Genomic DNA, 13,382 nt, shown 5'->3' with positions numbered 1-13,382 from the left:
ATGCCTTTTTGACTTATATTAGATAAGATATGGTGTTTGTAATTCTAATATTAACTAGGTGTTTTTTTTTTCTTAGGCAAAAGGATTTTCATCATAGGTCATTCATACATTTACTGAGCAGCAAGGAGGTCTGCTGTCAGCAGTAACCATTCTGAGTTGTGTTTAAACCAGTTTGGTTGCAGAGTCACATGGCATGGCATTAGAGGGCTCAGGTGGAACTGCTTTTGCAAGTATTTACAGCAATACAAGCTCAGGTGGGGCTTCCTTGAAGTCTTGATTGTGCACCTAGCAGATAACGATTTGAGTTTGATGCCAAAGCATCAGTTGGTTTATCAGATGAGAGAGGATCTATTAGGATCTATTAGCTTTAAGGAAGTTATACCCAAGTGTGTGCTTAGTGTGGTCAGAGATTATCCCTCATTTGTCATGCTTAGAAGTTTGCGGCATTTAAATTGGCATGGAAGTTTTTAAATTTTAGGTTGGCGAAGCAGTTGAGGGCTATAGAAGTGTGAACCATAAGCATAAAGAATTTGCGAACAGGAACCTTATGTGGTTCAGGGATGATGGAGTGAATCTTACTGATTTTGGTTTAGATTTGTTTAATTTGAATTTGGGATTGTGTTTGGAGGAGTTGGTTAAAGGTTGGTGTTAGTGAGGGGGAAACAGCCTGAGTTAGGCTGGTGGGCAGAGAAGGATGACAGGCTTGTCCCTCTTCTCTTCCCTCTCTGGTGTATATTTTTGGAGTAAGGAAGCCTGAAGTGGTGAAAGTGAGTGGTTGGATGCTGATTGCACCTGGTGGTTTAGACGGAAATGAAGTTTTGGGATGAAGGTGAGTGGTTGGATGCTGCCTGAAGTGTAAGAATAAGTAAGAGGATAGAGGATGCTGCTAATATGCGGTATTTGCATGTTCCATTTCGTTATACATGTGCTCTGTTTGGCTGATTATGTAGTTTGTGATTTGTTGTGCTTAGGTTCGTCTTTTATGCTACTTAATTATTTTATCACAAACACTGTATGTTCAATTTGTTTTCAGCTTGATCAACTATTGAGATTATGTATATATACTTACACACACATACTCACAAACACATTCACTCACTTTCACAGTAAGAGGATGTTAATGTGTGTGTGATGTAAGCAATCATCATATTTGCATGTGTGCATGGCTACGTTTATGATCATATCTGATTGGCATTCATTCACAATGCATACAGTTACAATGCTGAAGAAACAAAATATTTTGAAAACATGTCTTTGAACATAGAAGAGACTTTAATATGTTTATATTCAGATGGCTTATTGATACTGTTATTGTCACAGTGCTACACCTAACTACATGAGCACAAGATAATGCATATACAGTGCAGTTTTCCCTTTTATAACTATATGAAACTGGCAAGTAATAAACCATCTGTGCTTTTACTTAGACTGCAACACTTTTTTTATTTCTTTTCAGTGCTGTAATAATTGTCTTTCTACATGGCTTCCACACACTGTCAGTGCCACTGTGCCCCCCCCCCACTGTAACTTGAAAACAAATTTATGCAGAAGAAGCACACTTGTTCCTTGTGCACTTAGATGGGATATCCATACATTTGACAGCACTGTAACTTCTTTTTTTTAATCTTCACTGCAGTGGCTAATATAAGCATCTGTGCACATGTCTTATGTCAGTTATCAGTGACATATTCATCCCTGACATCCCAGAAAGATAAGGTTTTGCAGTAGGTTCTCTGTTCATCATTCAGACATTTATGCAGTAATGCTGGGTGGGTGCTAAAGCAACTGCACATTCAGTATTACTGCAACCATTTTTTAATCTAATTTTCTTATGAGTGAGTGAGTGTCTGTGCACGATGCTTTTGCACACTATCAGTACCACCATGTACCAGTACAGCAGCACAAGCAATGCATTGTGTGGTATTGAGGTAACTTTTCACTATTCTGACCTATATACAGTCCTAGCTGATGACGAACCATCCTTACCATATACGTTTTGTAAGTTACCTTTCAATAACTGGTCTATCCTAATGGCATATTCTCACTTTCAGTACCACAAATGCCAGCACTGTGAACATGTGTTCAGAAAAGCACCATATTATTCTCTTTTTACAACATTATGTGGAATGGGTGGGTGCTAAATCATTTGTATATTTGCTTGATATGTTAAGTTTTACTTGTAGTGACTGATGTAATTGTCAGTGCATTTTGCCTATATGCACAGTTGGTGATGAAATGGCTCTCTCCAAGAGAGAGAAAGAGAGAGAAAACATTTCCAACAGAAGCACATTATTTCATAAGTCAGTCCTATAAATGGACAGACAGGTGTCAGATCATCCATGCAGCACATTTTAGTGTAATACAGTTTTCAATTGTTTTTTTGTTTTTTTTTTTTATCTTCTTTCAGTGACTCATATAAGCGTTTGCATGTATATCTCAACCACATAGTCAGTGCCAGGTCTATATTAAATAGTCACCTGCTTAGGTTGTCAAATGCCTAAATGTCGACACCTAAACGTCGACAACTTAAAATCACGAACGGCCGTTTCCACTCAGAGAAACAAGTCATTTGGCTGTTATGTGGATTTTGGCCTGTTTACAATGTGGAGCAATCTCGGACTTGGTATATTTAGTTAGGGGGGGTGTGGGGAGCTTGATTTCTGTTTAAAATGTTTTTTTTCATTTTGGCCAATAGCATTGCTTCCCTGTGTGGAAATGGCCATTCACCATTTTAAGTTGTCGATGTTTAGGTGTTTGACAACGTAAGCAGTGGACGATATAATATAGACCCGTCAGTGCCACAGTTCTCCATCTCCAGCCCCAAGAAAACAAGGGTTTGCATTGAAAGCTCACTTTCACCATTCAAGCCTGTACATAATCCTGGCAAGAACTAAAGCACCATACATTATTGTTTATTTATGTATTTATTGCAGTTTGTTTATCAAGTAACTGACCTGGTCTACTGACCTTTTCAATCATGAACCAGATGAATAAAAAAATGACATCACATACAATATTAAAAGAAATACAGTAACACAGAGTACAAAGTTTACAACATTTATACAATAAGGATGATCAATTATAAAATATACACATATGTACAAGATGGTAAATGCATACATTTTTACAAGCTGATATTGTTTTGTGGGAATGCCAAACAACTTAATTACACCATTAAATTATTTAGGTGGGTATGATTTTATAATGCTGTACAAGCTAGTATCATGGAAACATGTGCACTTGACATCCTTATGAATGAATTATTTCAAAGATTTCTTAAAAACATCCAAAAAACAGACCCAATTCTAGAAAAGGCTTTTTCTTCTGTTGCTTGTTTGAATCTTGCCCATGAAAGTGAAATAATGTTGTCCTGACTTCTCCTCAGTGAGTAATGTTGCTCACCAAGAGGAAACTTTCTTTTGAGTAGAGTTTTCATTGCAAAGAAAATTAAAAAGGAAATTGTAGGAGCAAGATTTTGAAGATGATGATACCAAAAAAGAAAGTAGATCAGACAGTTATTGGCAGGTAGTGGAAAGTCTCTATGACATCACATTGATAAGTATTTGGGGCTGCTATGAGGGCAAATCTGCATATTTTTCATTCTGAGTTTTACAGTTTTTGAGAGGTATTTGAAGGGAATGCAATTTTTTTTGTCTCATGTTCTTTTCTGTGACTGCTATAGCTGTCTGGTTGATGACCTATGCACTGTCAGGGTCACTGGACCCCTACTCCCAGCTCACAGGCACATTTATGTTCTGTCATCACACTTTTTCTCCTGTACATACTTACACAATACTGGCAGATTGTAAAACATGAATCCATTTGATAGCATCTCGTTTTTTTTTTATTTTCATTGCATAGTGTGCAGTATAAGTATCTGTATGCATGACTTATGCACATTTTCAGTGACACATTGTCCCCAGTCCAAGACAAACAATGATTCACAGTTGGACCTCACTTTTCACTATTTAGACCTTTAGGTGATGCTAGCAGGAGCTAAACCATTGACACATTTTGTAATGTAGCAATCACTGCTTACATACATTTTTAAGTGATTAGCATAAGCATCTGCTTACGTGGCTTATGCACACAATCATTGCCAGAGTGACCCAGCTCCCAGCCATAAGATGATATGACTTGGATCCACAAGTTCATTTTTCTCACTTCAGAATTATATACTTTCCATGTAAGTGCTAGCCTTTCTGCATATTTAATATGGCTATAATAATTTTTATCCAATTTGCTTTTCAGTAAGTACTATCATTTTATATATATATATATATATATATATATATATATATATATATATATATATATACATGACCACACTGTTGGTGCCACAGTGCCTCCAATCGCAGCCCCAGGAACAATTGTTATACTTTATTGTTTTCACATCTGTCTGTGGCACTTGCAGGTGCTAAACCATCCATGCAGTAAATAGGATTATGCCTCCTTTTTAATTTCATTTGATTTGACTTCTGTAAGTATGCATATGTTAATGCACACTTTTAGTGTAAGAGTGGCACCCTCCCCCCAGCAGAGGAAGACATAACTGAGTAGGAGCTCTTTTTTACCTTTCAGATGTATCCAGGGTATTGGCAAGTACTGAAACATCCATATATGTAAAAGGATTATAACCTTACCTTTTAATTTATGATGATTGGCACAAGTGCATGTGCTTATGCATAAACAGGAAAAAAACTTCCCATTGTCACTATGATAGGCAGATTCTATGCTATCATGATACACACTCCTGCTGCACATTAATATGTGATAACATGGCCTTTAAATTGGCATTACTGACACAAAATAATACATGAGGTGTGATTACCCTTAATAGCATACTGTAAATGTGTACTACTGCTTAATGTAAATATCTGCCTTATCAAAATAAGGCTTCCACTGTACTGCTACAGATCACATTTGTGATCACTGGAGCTCTACAATTTCCCTCACTCCACACACAGCCCTGTGCCTTCCACTGTCAGCTTTCCAACAGTAACTGAAACTTCAATGAAAATATTCTACACAAAAACAATATTTTCCAGGAGGGGTTAACATTATCTCTGCATTACCAATGCTCCCTTTTCCTTCTTTTCAATAATGCATCTAGGAATATGTCGAAAACACAGTTGTAGCTAACTCTAAAAATAAGTCAACCATTAATATGTTTATGACAGCAATAATCTGAGCAGTAATACTTTGAACAACCTGAGTTAAGAGTCAATGTGCAATTCACTTCGCACATGCCTAAGATAATATTCAACCACAAGCATTTAAACTTGAAAAATAAAATACCTTAACTGAAATAAATAAACAGTATTGATGCTTTTGGTAAATTCAAATAGACAAGCAGCTTTACATTTATGCAAAGAAAATATAAATTAATTGTGTTTAACTCATTGAATCCTATAGTGACTTTTATGTATACTTACAGCTGCCACCCATAACTTCTTATAGCATTCAGACCTTTTTTGAATCATGCATCCTTAACTAAGTGGTTTACTTTTTGAGGGGGGGGGGTCTTGCTTCTTTAACTAACTGGCTTATCCCCTAATAAAAGTCAGTATTAGAAAGAAGAAGGACTAAGTAACAAAATTATACTATGATTGTTAATCTAAGATGCCCTGCAGTAGAGAAATTAATCACTACTTCCACATGTTATTCTTATGTTCATATTTATGTTTGTATTCCATAAGTGAGAGACCTACATATTATTGAAGGGCATGGAGTGAAATGAGACTTGACAGTTCATTTTCAATATGCTCGTATATCACACTACATTGCAGATGCTGCTAGATGTTTGGTAGTAATTATGAAAGTAAGCAATATTTCCACATATACATAATAGTTCAAAAAACAAGTTGTTTACAAACTATTGCATGGCATCAGATGAAATCTTAGATATTGAAGAAAACTCTTGAGAGATCCTCATCGTCATCTTCATTCCCCCCTTTTCCCCATTTTCTGTATAGGTTCAGGATATCGTGTTAACTGTCGCTATCCCTCTCTATTCAGTGCCACACTCCTGTCTTCTTCGACACTCATGCCTGACTGTCACAGATCTTCTTTTACATAATCCATCCACCTTTTTGCTGGATGTCCTTGTTTCCTGTTACCGTCTTCCTTCCTGTCCCAAATCTTCTTCACCAGATTGTCTTCTGCTTTTTCTGCACATGCGTCTTATCTACTGTAATCTGTTTTCTTTGATCTTTTCTACAACTGGGGCTACTTTGGCTTCTCCTTGTATGTCCTCATTTCTTCATTTGTCCCACAGTGTGCATCCTACCACCCATGTCAAGTGCTTCAACTGCATCACTTCTAGCTTCTTCATCTGTTCTGCCTAGGAATGCGCAGATGGACTCTCTCCTCATCTCTAGCTTCTTCTCATCTATCTGTCTCACTGCAAACATTGAGTCAGTTGTGCTGCATCCTGATCTGAATCCGAACTGCTCATTTTCCATCTTATTTTCTAATACTCTGAGCATCCATTCATCCGTCATCCTGTCCAGAACTTTCATGCAATGCAATATGAGTTTGATGCCTCTGTACTGCCCACAGTTGTGGATGTCCCCTTTGTTCTTGTACACTGGCACAAGTATGCTTATTCTCCAGTCATCTGGGATACTCCACACTGCTATGAGTACTCTCAGGAGCCATTTCTCCCCTATCTCACCTAGCATCTTTATCATATCTTCTATGACCTCATCTGAGTCATTTTCCTTTTTTTCTTCTAGGATTGACTCCTCTTCTTCTGTCATTGTAGACTATTTCTAGGACAGTGTGCATTTTTGTTCATTAATAAGCTGCTGGAAATACTCCTTCCATCTGCCTTTGATGTCCTGTGGACTGGTGAGCGGTTGATGGCATACCTTATGAAGGGTGTCTGACTACCTTCTTTTTCTTTCTGTCTTTGCCTGTGGTGTCGGGTCTCATAACACCCCTGGGCAGGCATTAATTACGCATTAACACACACTGTCAGGCATTACTGCTTGCTTATAAAATGTTTAAAGACCAAATGTATTTTTAACTAGTGATCACTGTTTTAGAAGCAGAACAATATTAAGCATGGAGCAAGGTAACATCTGAGAAGTGCATATTATATGAGATTGTTTGACATCTTCATATTCAGTTTGTGATTATGTTATTATTTTTACACAGTTGATATCTAATGTAAAATGTAATAAGTAGGTGTGAATTTTCAAGGAAGTTTTCACAATTCTCCCAAGATAAATGACCAAGCAATTGTTTAATGTATTTTACATTTCATATCTACCATGAATAATTCTTTTGTTGTTAAAGTATAATATACCTAAATACTTTTTATTATACTTGTTTCTAGGTTGTTTTTGAAATTGATAAAAATAATTAAAGACTGATGTGCATTACCTTTAAAGAACACATTCCTTTCCCAGCCTTAACAGCCAAGATGTTTACCCTAAGTTGTGATCCTTGCCTCTTTCTCTTATTTTTATGTATTTCTTTCTTATGTAAAGCATGATTCCTTTCCAGCTCTCCCCGTCACATGTTTGTATGATAAACATATGTAAAACATGTTTGTATGATGCCAACAATGTCCAGTCTCCCTTCTGAACCAGTGTATTCTCTTCTCTGCATCCTGTGTTGGGCTTCCTGATTGTGCGTGTTCTGAGACAGTGGAGCACTCCTGGGTGAGAAGAAGGTATTAGAAAGAGATGATTCAATTTATTTAGAAAGACAGAGGATAGCTGAGTTTGTGATATGTAAAATGGTGCTGGCTGAGAGGCTAATGCTGAGACAGAAGGAGCCGCAAAGAGAATAGTACTAATAAAATATACTACCGAGAAAACATTCTGGTGATACTAATTTCTAATTTGCTTCTACCATCTTTTTTTTCTACTTCTCACTCAAACCCTCTTTAGTGTCCTTTGTGTTATCGGTTCCTTACTTTTGTGGTGACATCTTAAACTTCACCAACAGCCAACACTCTTAGACCTGTGGTTTCATCTTTTAATGCTACAAAGTCATTGTCAGTAGAAACAGATAAATATCACTGACATCCCCAAATTAGACTAACTCCACTTAAAAGAGAAGATTGGAGGTTGAATTTAAGAGGAATTCCCCACTCCCGAGTCAATATTCTGCTGAGCTGAAAATCATATACTGTGTTGTGCTTAAAGTACACAAATAGCAAATCATTAATGTTAGCACCACACAATGTAATTTTCATTTAATGTACAAGATTATCTCTGTTTTTATTCTTGGAAATGTATTCTATCTGTCTTTTAGTGTCTCCCATAACTGCCACTGTGATATCCAGGGGCCATCTTCAAAGAGAAAAAAAAAGAAAAATAGCCATTTGTTCATTAATTTATTTCCTCATACTAACTCTTATCATCTTGGAAAATGAGAGGATGCCTGAGGAATGGAGAAAAACTGTTTTGGTATCGATTTTTAAGAATAAGGGTGATGTGCAGAACTGTAGTAACTAGAGAGGGATTAAATTGATCAGTCACAACATGTAGTTATGGGAAAGAGTAGTGGAAGCTAGGTTAAGAAGGGAGGTAATGATTAGTGATCAGCAGTATGGTTTCATGCCATGAAAGAGCACTACAGATGTGATGTTTGCTCTGAGAGTGTTGATGGAGAAGTACAGAGAAGGTCAGAAGGAGTTGCATTGTGTCTTTGTGAACTTAGAGAAAGCATATGACAGGGTGCCTAGAGAGGAGTTGGGGTATTGTATGAGGAAGTCGAGAGTGTCAGAGAAGTATGTAAGAGTGGTACAGGATATGTACGAGGGTAGTGTAACAGTGGTGAGGTCTGCGGTGGGAGTGATGGATGCGTTTAAGGTGGAGGTGGGATTACATCAAGGATCAGCTCTGAGCCCTGTCTTATTTGCAATGGTGATGGACAGGTTGACAGACGTGATCAGACAGAAGTCCTCGTGGACTATGATGTTTGCAGATGACATTGTGATCTGTAGTGAGAGTACGGAACAGGTGGAGGAGACCCTGGAGAGGTGGAGATATGCTCTAGAGAGAAGAGGAATGAAGGTCAGGAGGACTAAGACAGAATATACGTGTGTGAATGAGAGAGAGGATTGAGGAATGGTGAGGATGCAGGGAGTAGAGGTGGCAAAGGTGGATGAGTTTAAATACGTGGGATCAACAGTTCAGAGTAATGGTGACTGTATAAGTGGGGTGAAGAAGAGAGTATAGGCAGGATTTAGTGGGTGGAGAAGAGTGTCAGGAGTGATTTTTGACAGACGAGTACCGGTAAGATTAAAAGGGAAGGTCTACAAGAGGGTAATGAGACCAGCTATGTTATATGGGTTGGGCATTAACAAAATGGCATGAGTCAGACCTGGATGTGGCAGCGTTAAAGATGTTAAGATTTGCACTGGGTGTGACAAGGGTGGACAGGACTAGAAATAAATATATTAGAGGGTCAATCCAAGTTGGAAGGTTTGGAAACAAAACCAGAGAGGCAAGATTACATTGGTTTGGGCATGTGCTGTGGAGGGATGCAGAGTATATTGGGAAAAAGATGCTAAGGATGAAGCTGCCAGGTAACAGGAAAAGAGGAAGGCCTAAGATAAGGTTTATGGATGTGGTGAGAGAGGGCATCCAGGTAGTTAGTGTGACAGAGCAAGATGCAGAGGACAGGTAGAAATGGAAACAGATGATCCGCTGTGTTGACCCCTAACGGGAGCAGCCAAAAGAAGAAGAAGAAGAAGAAGACTAACTTTTATTCTGTTCATGGCCATTGGAGAGCTGAATCCTGTCATGGCAAACAATGGGCATAAGGCAGAGAACCAATAATGGACCAGATGCCAGACCATCAGAAGACTCACAGATACATTCATACTTACAAGAAGTTCACACCTACGAATAATTTATGGTATTGTGGGTTACATTGTGTCATGCCTTTGTGAAGTGGGAAGAAACTGGAGGCTCTGAGGAAACCCAAACAGACAAAGATAGGACACATAAACTCCATACAGGAGTCACTCCATACAAGAAATCAGTCAACCAAAAAAGCAGAGGTGCTGCTTGGCAGCAGTGTTACTAAACTGATGCTGTTTTCACAGATACCCATCAAAGTGAACTTATTCTCTTAGATGATATCAAAAAAGAAACATAAGTCATGCCTTTGCACTCTCTGTTTAAAAATTGTACAAATGTAGAAAGTTTAAATATAAAATATGTTCATTGCTTATTTAGAAATGTTTTTATGCATTTAATTATTCATTAATCATATAAAAATTGATTGATCACGGTTTGCCACTTGCAGAGTTTCACTTTAAAAAAAATTTGTTGGTGTTGTTTTTTGAAATGGTTTTAATGTTCAGATGTACAGCCTGTTAGGTATTTAAACAAAATCTATTCCTGGCTTCAACAAATACATGTATAGACAAGTGCAAATCCGTTGAGATGTACAATGCACGAAGGAGAATCCTGTCAAGGATTGTGTTTGTCATAGCAAGTGGGCTGTGATGACCCTAGTGTCTGTCTGGTTCAGTACATATGTAATAAAAAAAAAGATGAATTTGAAAAAAAATCAGTAAAATAAAGACTTCTTTGTCAATATGTATCATTTGTTGTGTTCAGTATGGAAAATAATATATAATTTCAGCAATTTACATCCTGCATAATAAATAGAAAATGATGCCCAACAGAAAATAAGGGATGTGTTGTATTAACTATAGAAAAAAAATACAATAGTTTAGCAGCCTTGCAGTATGTTGTATACATGACAAAGTAAATTAATGTGGTCGATTTACTGTTGCTTGAAGGGAAGACGTGTTGCAACATAAGGAGGATATAAAATGTGACAGATGTTTCTTTGGAATGCAGTGCTAAATTGTTGACATGCATTTTATAAGAACACATACAAGAAAGACAGATAATATATTAGAAAATAATATTACCAGTTTTCCTGAGGTACTAGGGTGCAGCTCTATCTTGTAATGCAGATGTAAAGGCCAACAGATGATTAGTTTGACATACTGTAGCTGGTAGGAATGATCAAAATTTTCATGCATATGGATTCAAAATATTATCACAGTGGAAAACATTTATTTTGTTGCCAAGTTTAATACAAATTCACTCTACTTTAATAATACTTTAGGTTTCTTTTTATTTTATATAAAATACATGAACAACCTAAATCCAGCATAATTAGAGTAAATGATGCACCTGTTTGAACCCTCTTATTTGTGGCACTATAGAAATGTGTTTCTAAGAACTCATAAGAACATGTTTTAATTACAACTGTTATCAGGACTTTAAGGATTATTTCCTCTGATGTGTAGAACTCTCATGTTTGAAGATTATAATAAGTGGCTTAGCATCATATCTACTAAGGGTTACTAGAGGCAATGAAATCACAATGTTATTTTCCTAATATCCAGTTGTACTGCTCGACAAAATGAGGTGATGTGTCTACAAGATGCCGCTAGTATATTTAATAAGTTTCCTCTAGGCAAACTGCACTTCAGCTAATTACACATAGAGCACCAGACATAGTTGACAAACTGCTGGCTATGGTTATAAATGCTACACTGCTCTGAGTGAAGTGTAGCATCGTTTTAATTCTGCTGTTTTTGCTGTGAGCAGTCATGACACCATAACTAAGTAGCGTGGTCCTTTATCTCAGGATAATCACACCAAAACAGGAGTCAAATCACTTGATGAATTGTAGCATTCCTAGCTGTTTCCCTTAATGTAATGTGATATGAGTTTTATAATATGAAGGAAAAAAGTGCTTTGCTTGTTGTTCTGAATTTTAACTGATGGTAGTAAACAAATTCACTATGAGTTTTGCTGCTATTGTTTCAACATGATATGCAGAAAAAAAGAAACACTTTCCTGCTTTCCAGTGTCATCAATTTTATAGCCAGCATGTATGAATATTTCTGAGGAAAAAACAGATTCAGTTATCATTTAATATGGCTGTGTACGTAATGAGCCTAATATTATTTTCCACAGCTTTAAAAAAAAAATCAAAAAAAAAAATATCCAGCTCAGAGTAAAACGAGGGACTTTATATTTGTTCGGCCTTTTATCTAAAGGAGAAAAGAAATAATTTCAAGCCAATATCCTAGATGTTTAGTTGAACAAGTTGGCTATAACTAGAAGCTGAATATTATTTCCTTATCCACTGATAATAAACAGCTCCAACAAGGGTTGGAATATGCACGTACCTGGTGTACTAAAGCAGTTTAAAGCTAAATGGAAAGAAGTGCAGTGCGATAACATTCAGAAAAACAAAGCTTCTCCCAACTCATATTTTATAAATAGTACTCCTCTTCAGACAGATTTGGTCATAAGAGACATGAATAATTTTGAGTACAACTTTCTCTCTTTCAAATATCCTATTTCCAGCATAATCAGGAAATCCTTCTATCTGGCCCAGATAATTACCAATAGAGCAAAAGAAATAATTCTACCCCTGAATTCTTCCCTTATCAGAACCATCATCAAATACAGTACCTCTTTGGCATCCATAATTCCATGCATATTGGCCAACTGGAAAGGTGCCAAAGATTTCTAACTAAGATAATTAAAGGTCATGAATCCTTTAACAATGCCAAAAGATTAGTGCAACTTACCCTATACTCAGTAACCTGCTGGCTGATCAAAGGTAACCTGTATTTAGCTTTTTGAGCCATAAAAGAGCAACTCCTATTTGACCGCTTGTTTCTTTACAAAACCATTGATTCTACAAACACCCACACTAGAGACCTAAATCGATATCAAAATGTTAACAAGATTCATTGGAGGGATACATTTACAACATAGAGTATTCCTAGCCTATTGCCAGCCTATGGATTAAACTGTCACACCACACCAAACAAAGATCTACTTTGGCTATCTTTAGGGCTAGTTTTGATGTCTCAATAGATAAACATAAATTTACATCAGGCTTGTCATGTATGGTCCTGCTTGATTTGTGAGATAATCAGTGTTAACTGCTTAACAAGAGTGGAAAAAACTATTACGTCTGTCTATTTAAGGCTGTACATGGCTAGACATCTTATGGTCCTCATGATTGCTTGCCTAATGTTATTCCTATATTCCTGTGTTGCCTTGCAATGACAGGTGATGTAGTGCTGTCAGAGCAATAAATCAAATAACACAAATTACCCAAATGTACACCATGTAGTATGTCAACAAATATTCTCAACTGGTAGCAGAAGAAAAGTAAATTTACAGAAAGGGGAACATGACAAGTGAATGCCACATATGTAAATACTACTTGTACAAAGGAAAATGTGTGATGCATCAGTTAAGCAAGTGGGCAGAAGCATAAAAGGAGGGATAATTCAGAGGTCTGAATAACCAAAAAGTAACATATTTCTGATCTTTCTCAATATGCAGTAGACTTCCAGGTAATTGAAA

The sequence above is a fragment of the Protopterus annectens genome, chromosome 5.part0 (assembly GCF_019279795.1).
Source record: "Protopterus annectens isolate FY-2018-M chromosome 5.part0, PAN1.0, whole genome shotgun sequence".
NCBI classification, from domain to species: Eukaryota; Metazoa; Chordata; order Ceratodontiformes; family Protopteridae; genus Protopterus; species Protopterus annectens.
The sequence above is the reverse complement of the archived record's forward strand: the minus strand, read 5'-3'. Positions refer to the sequence as shown.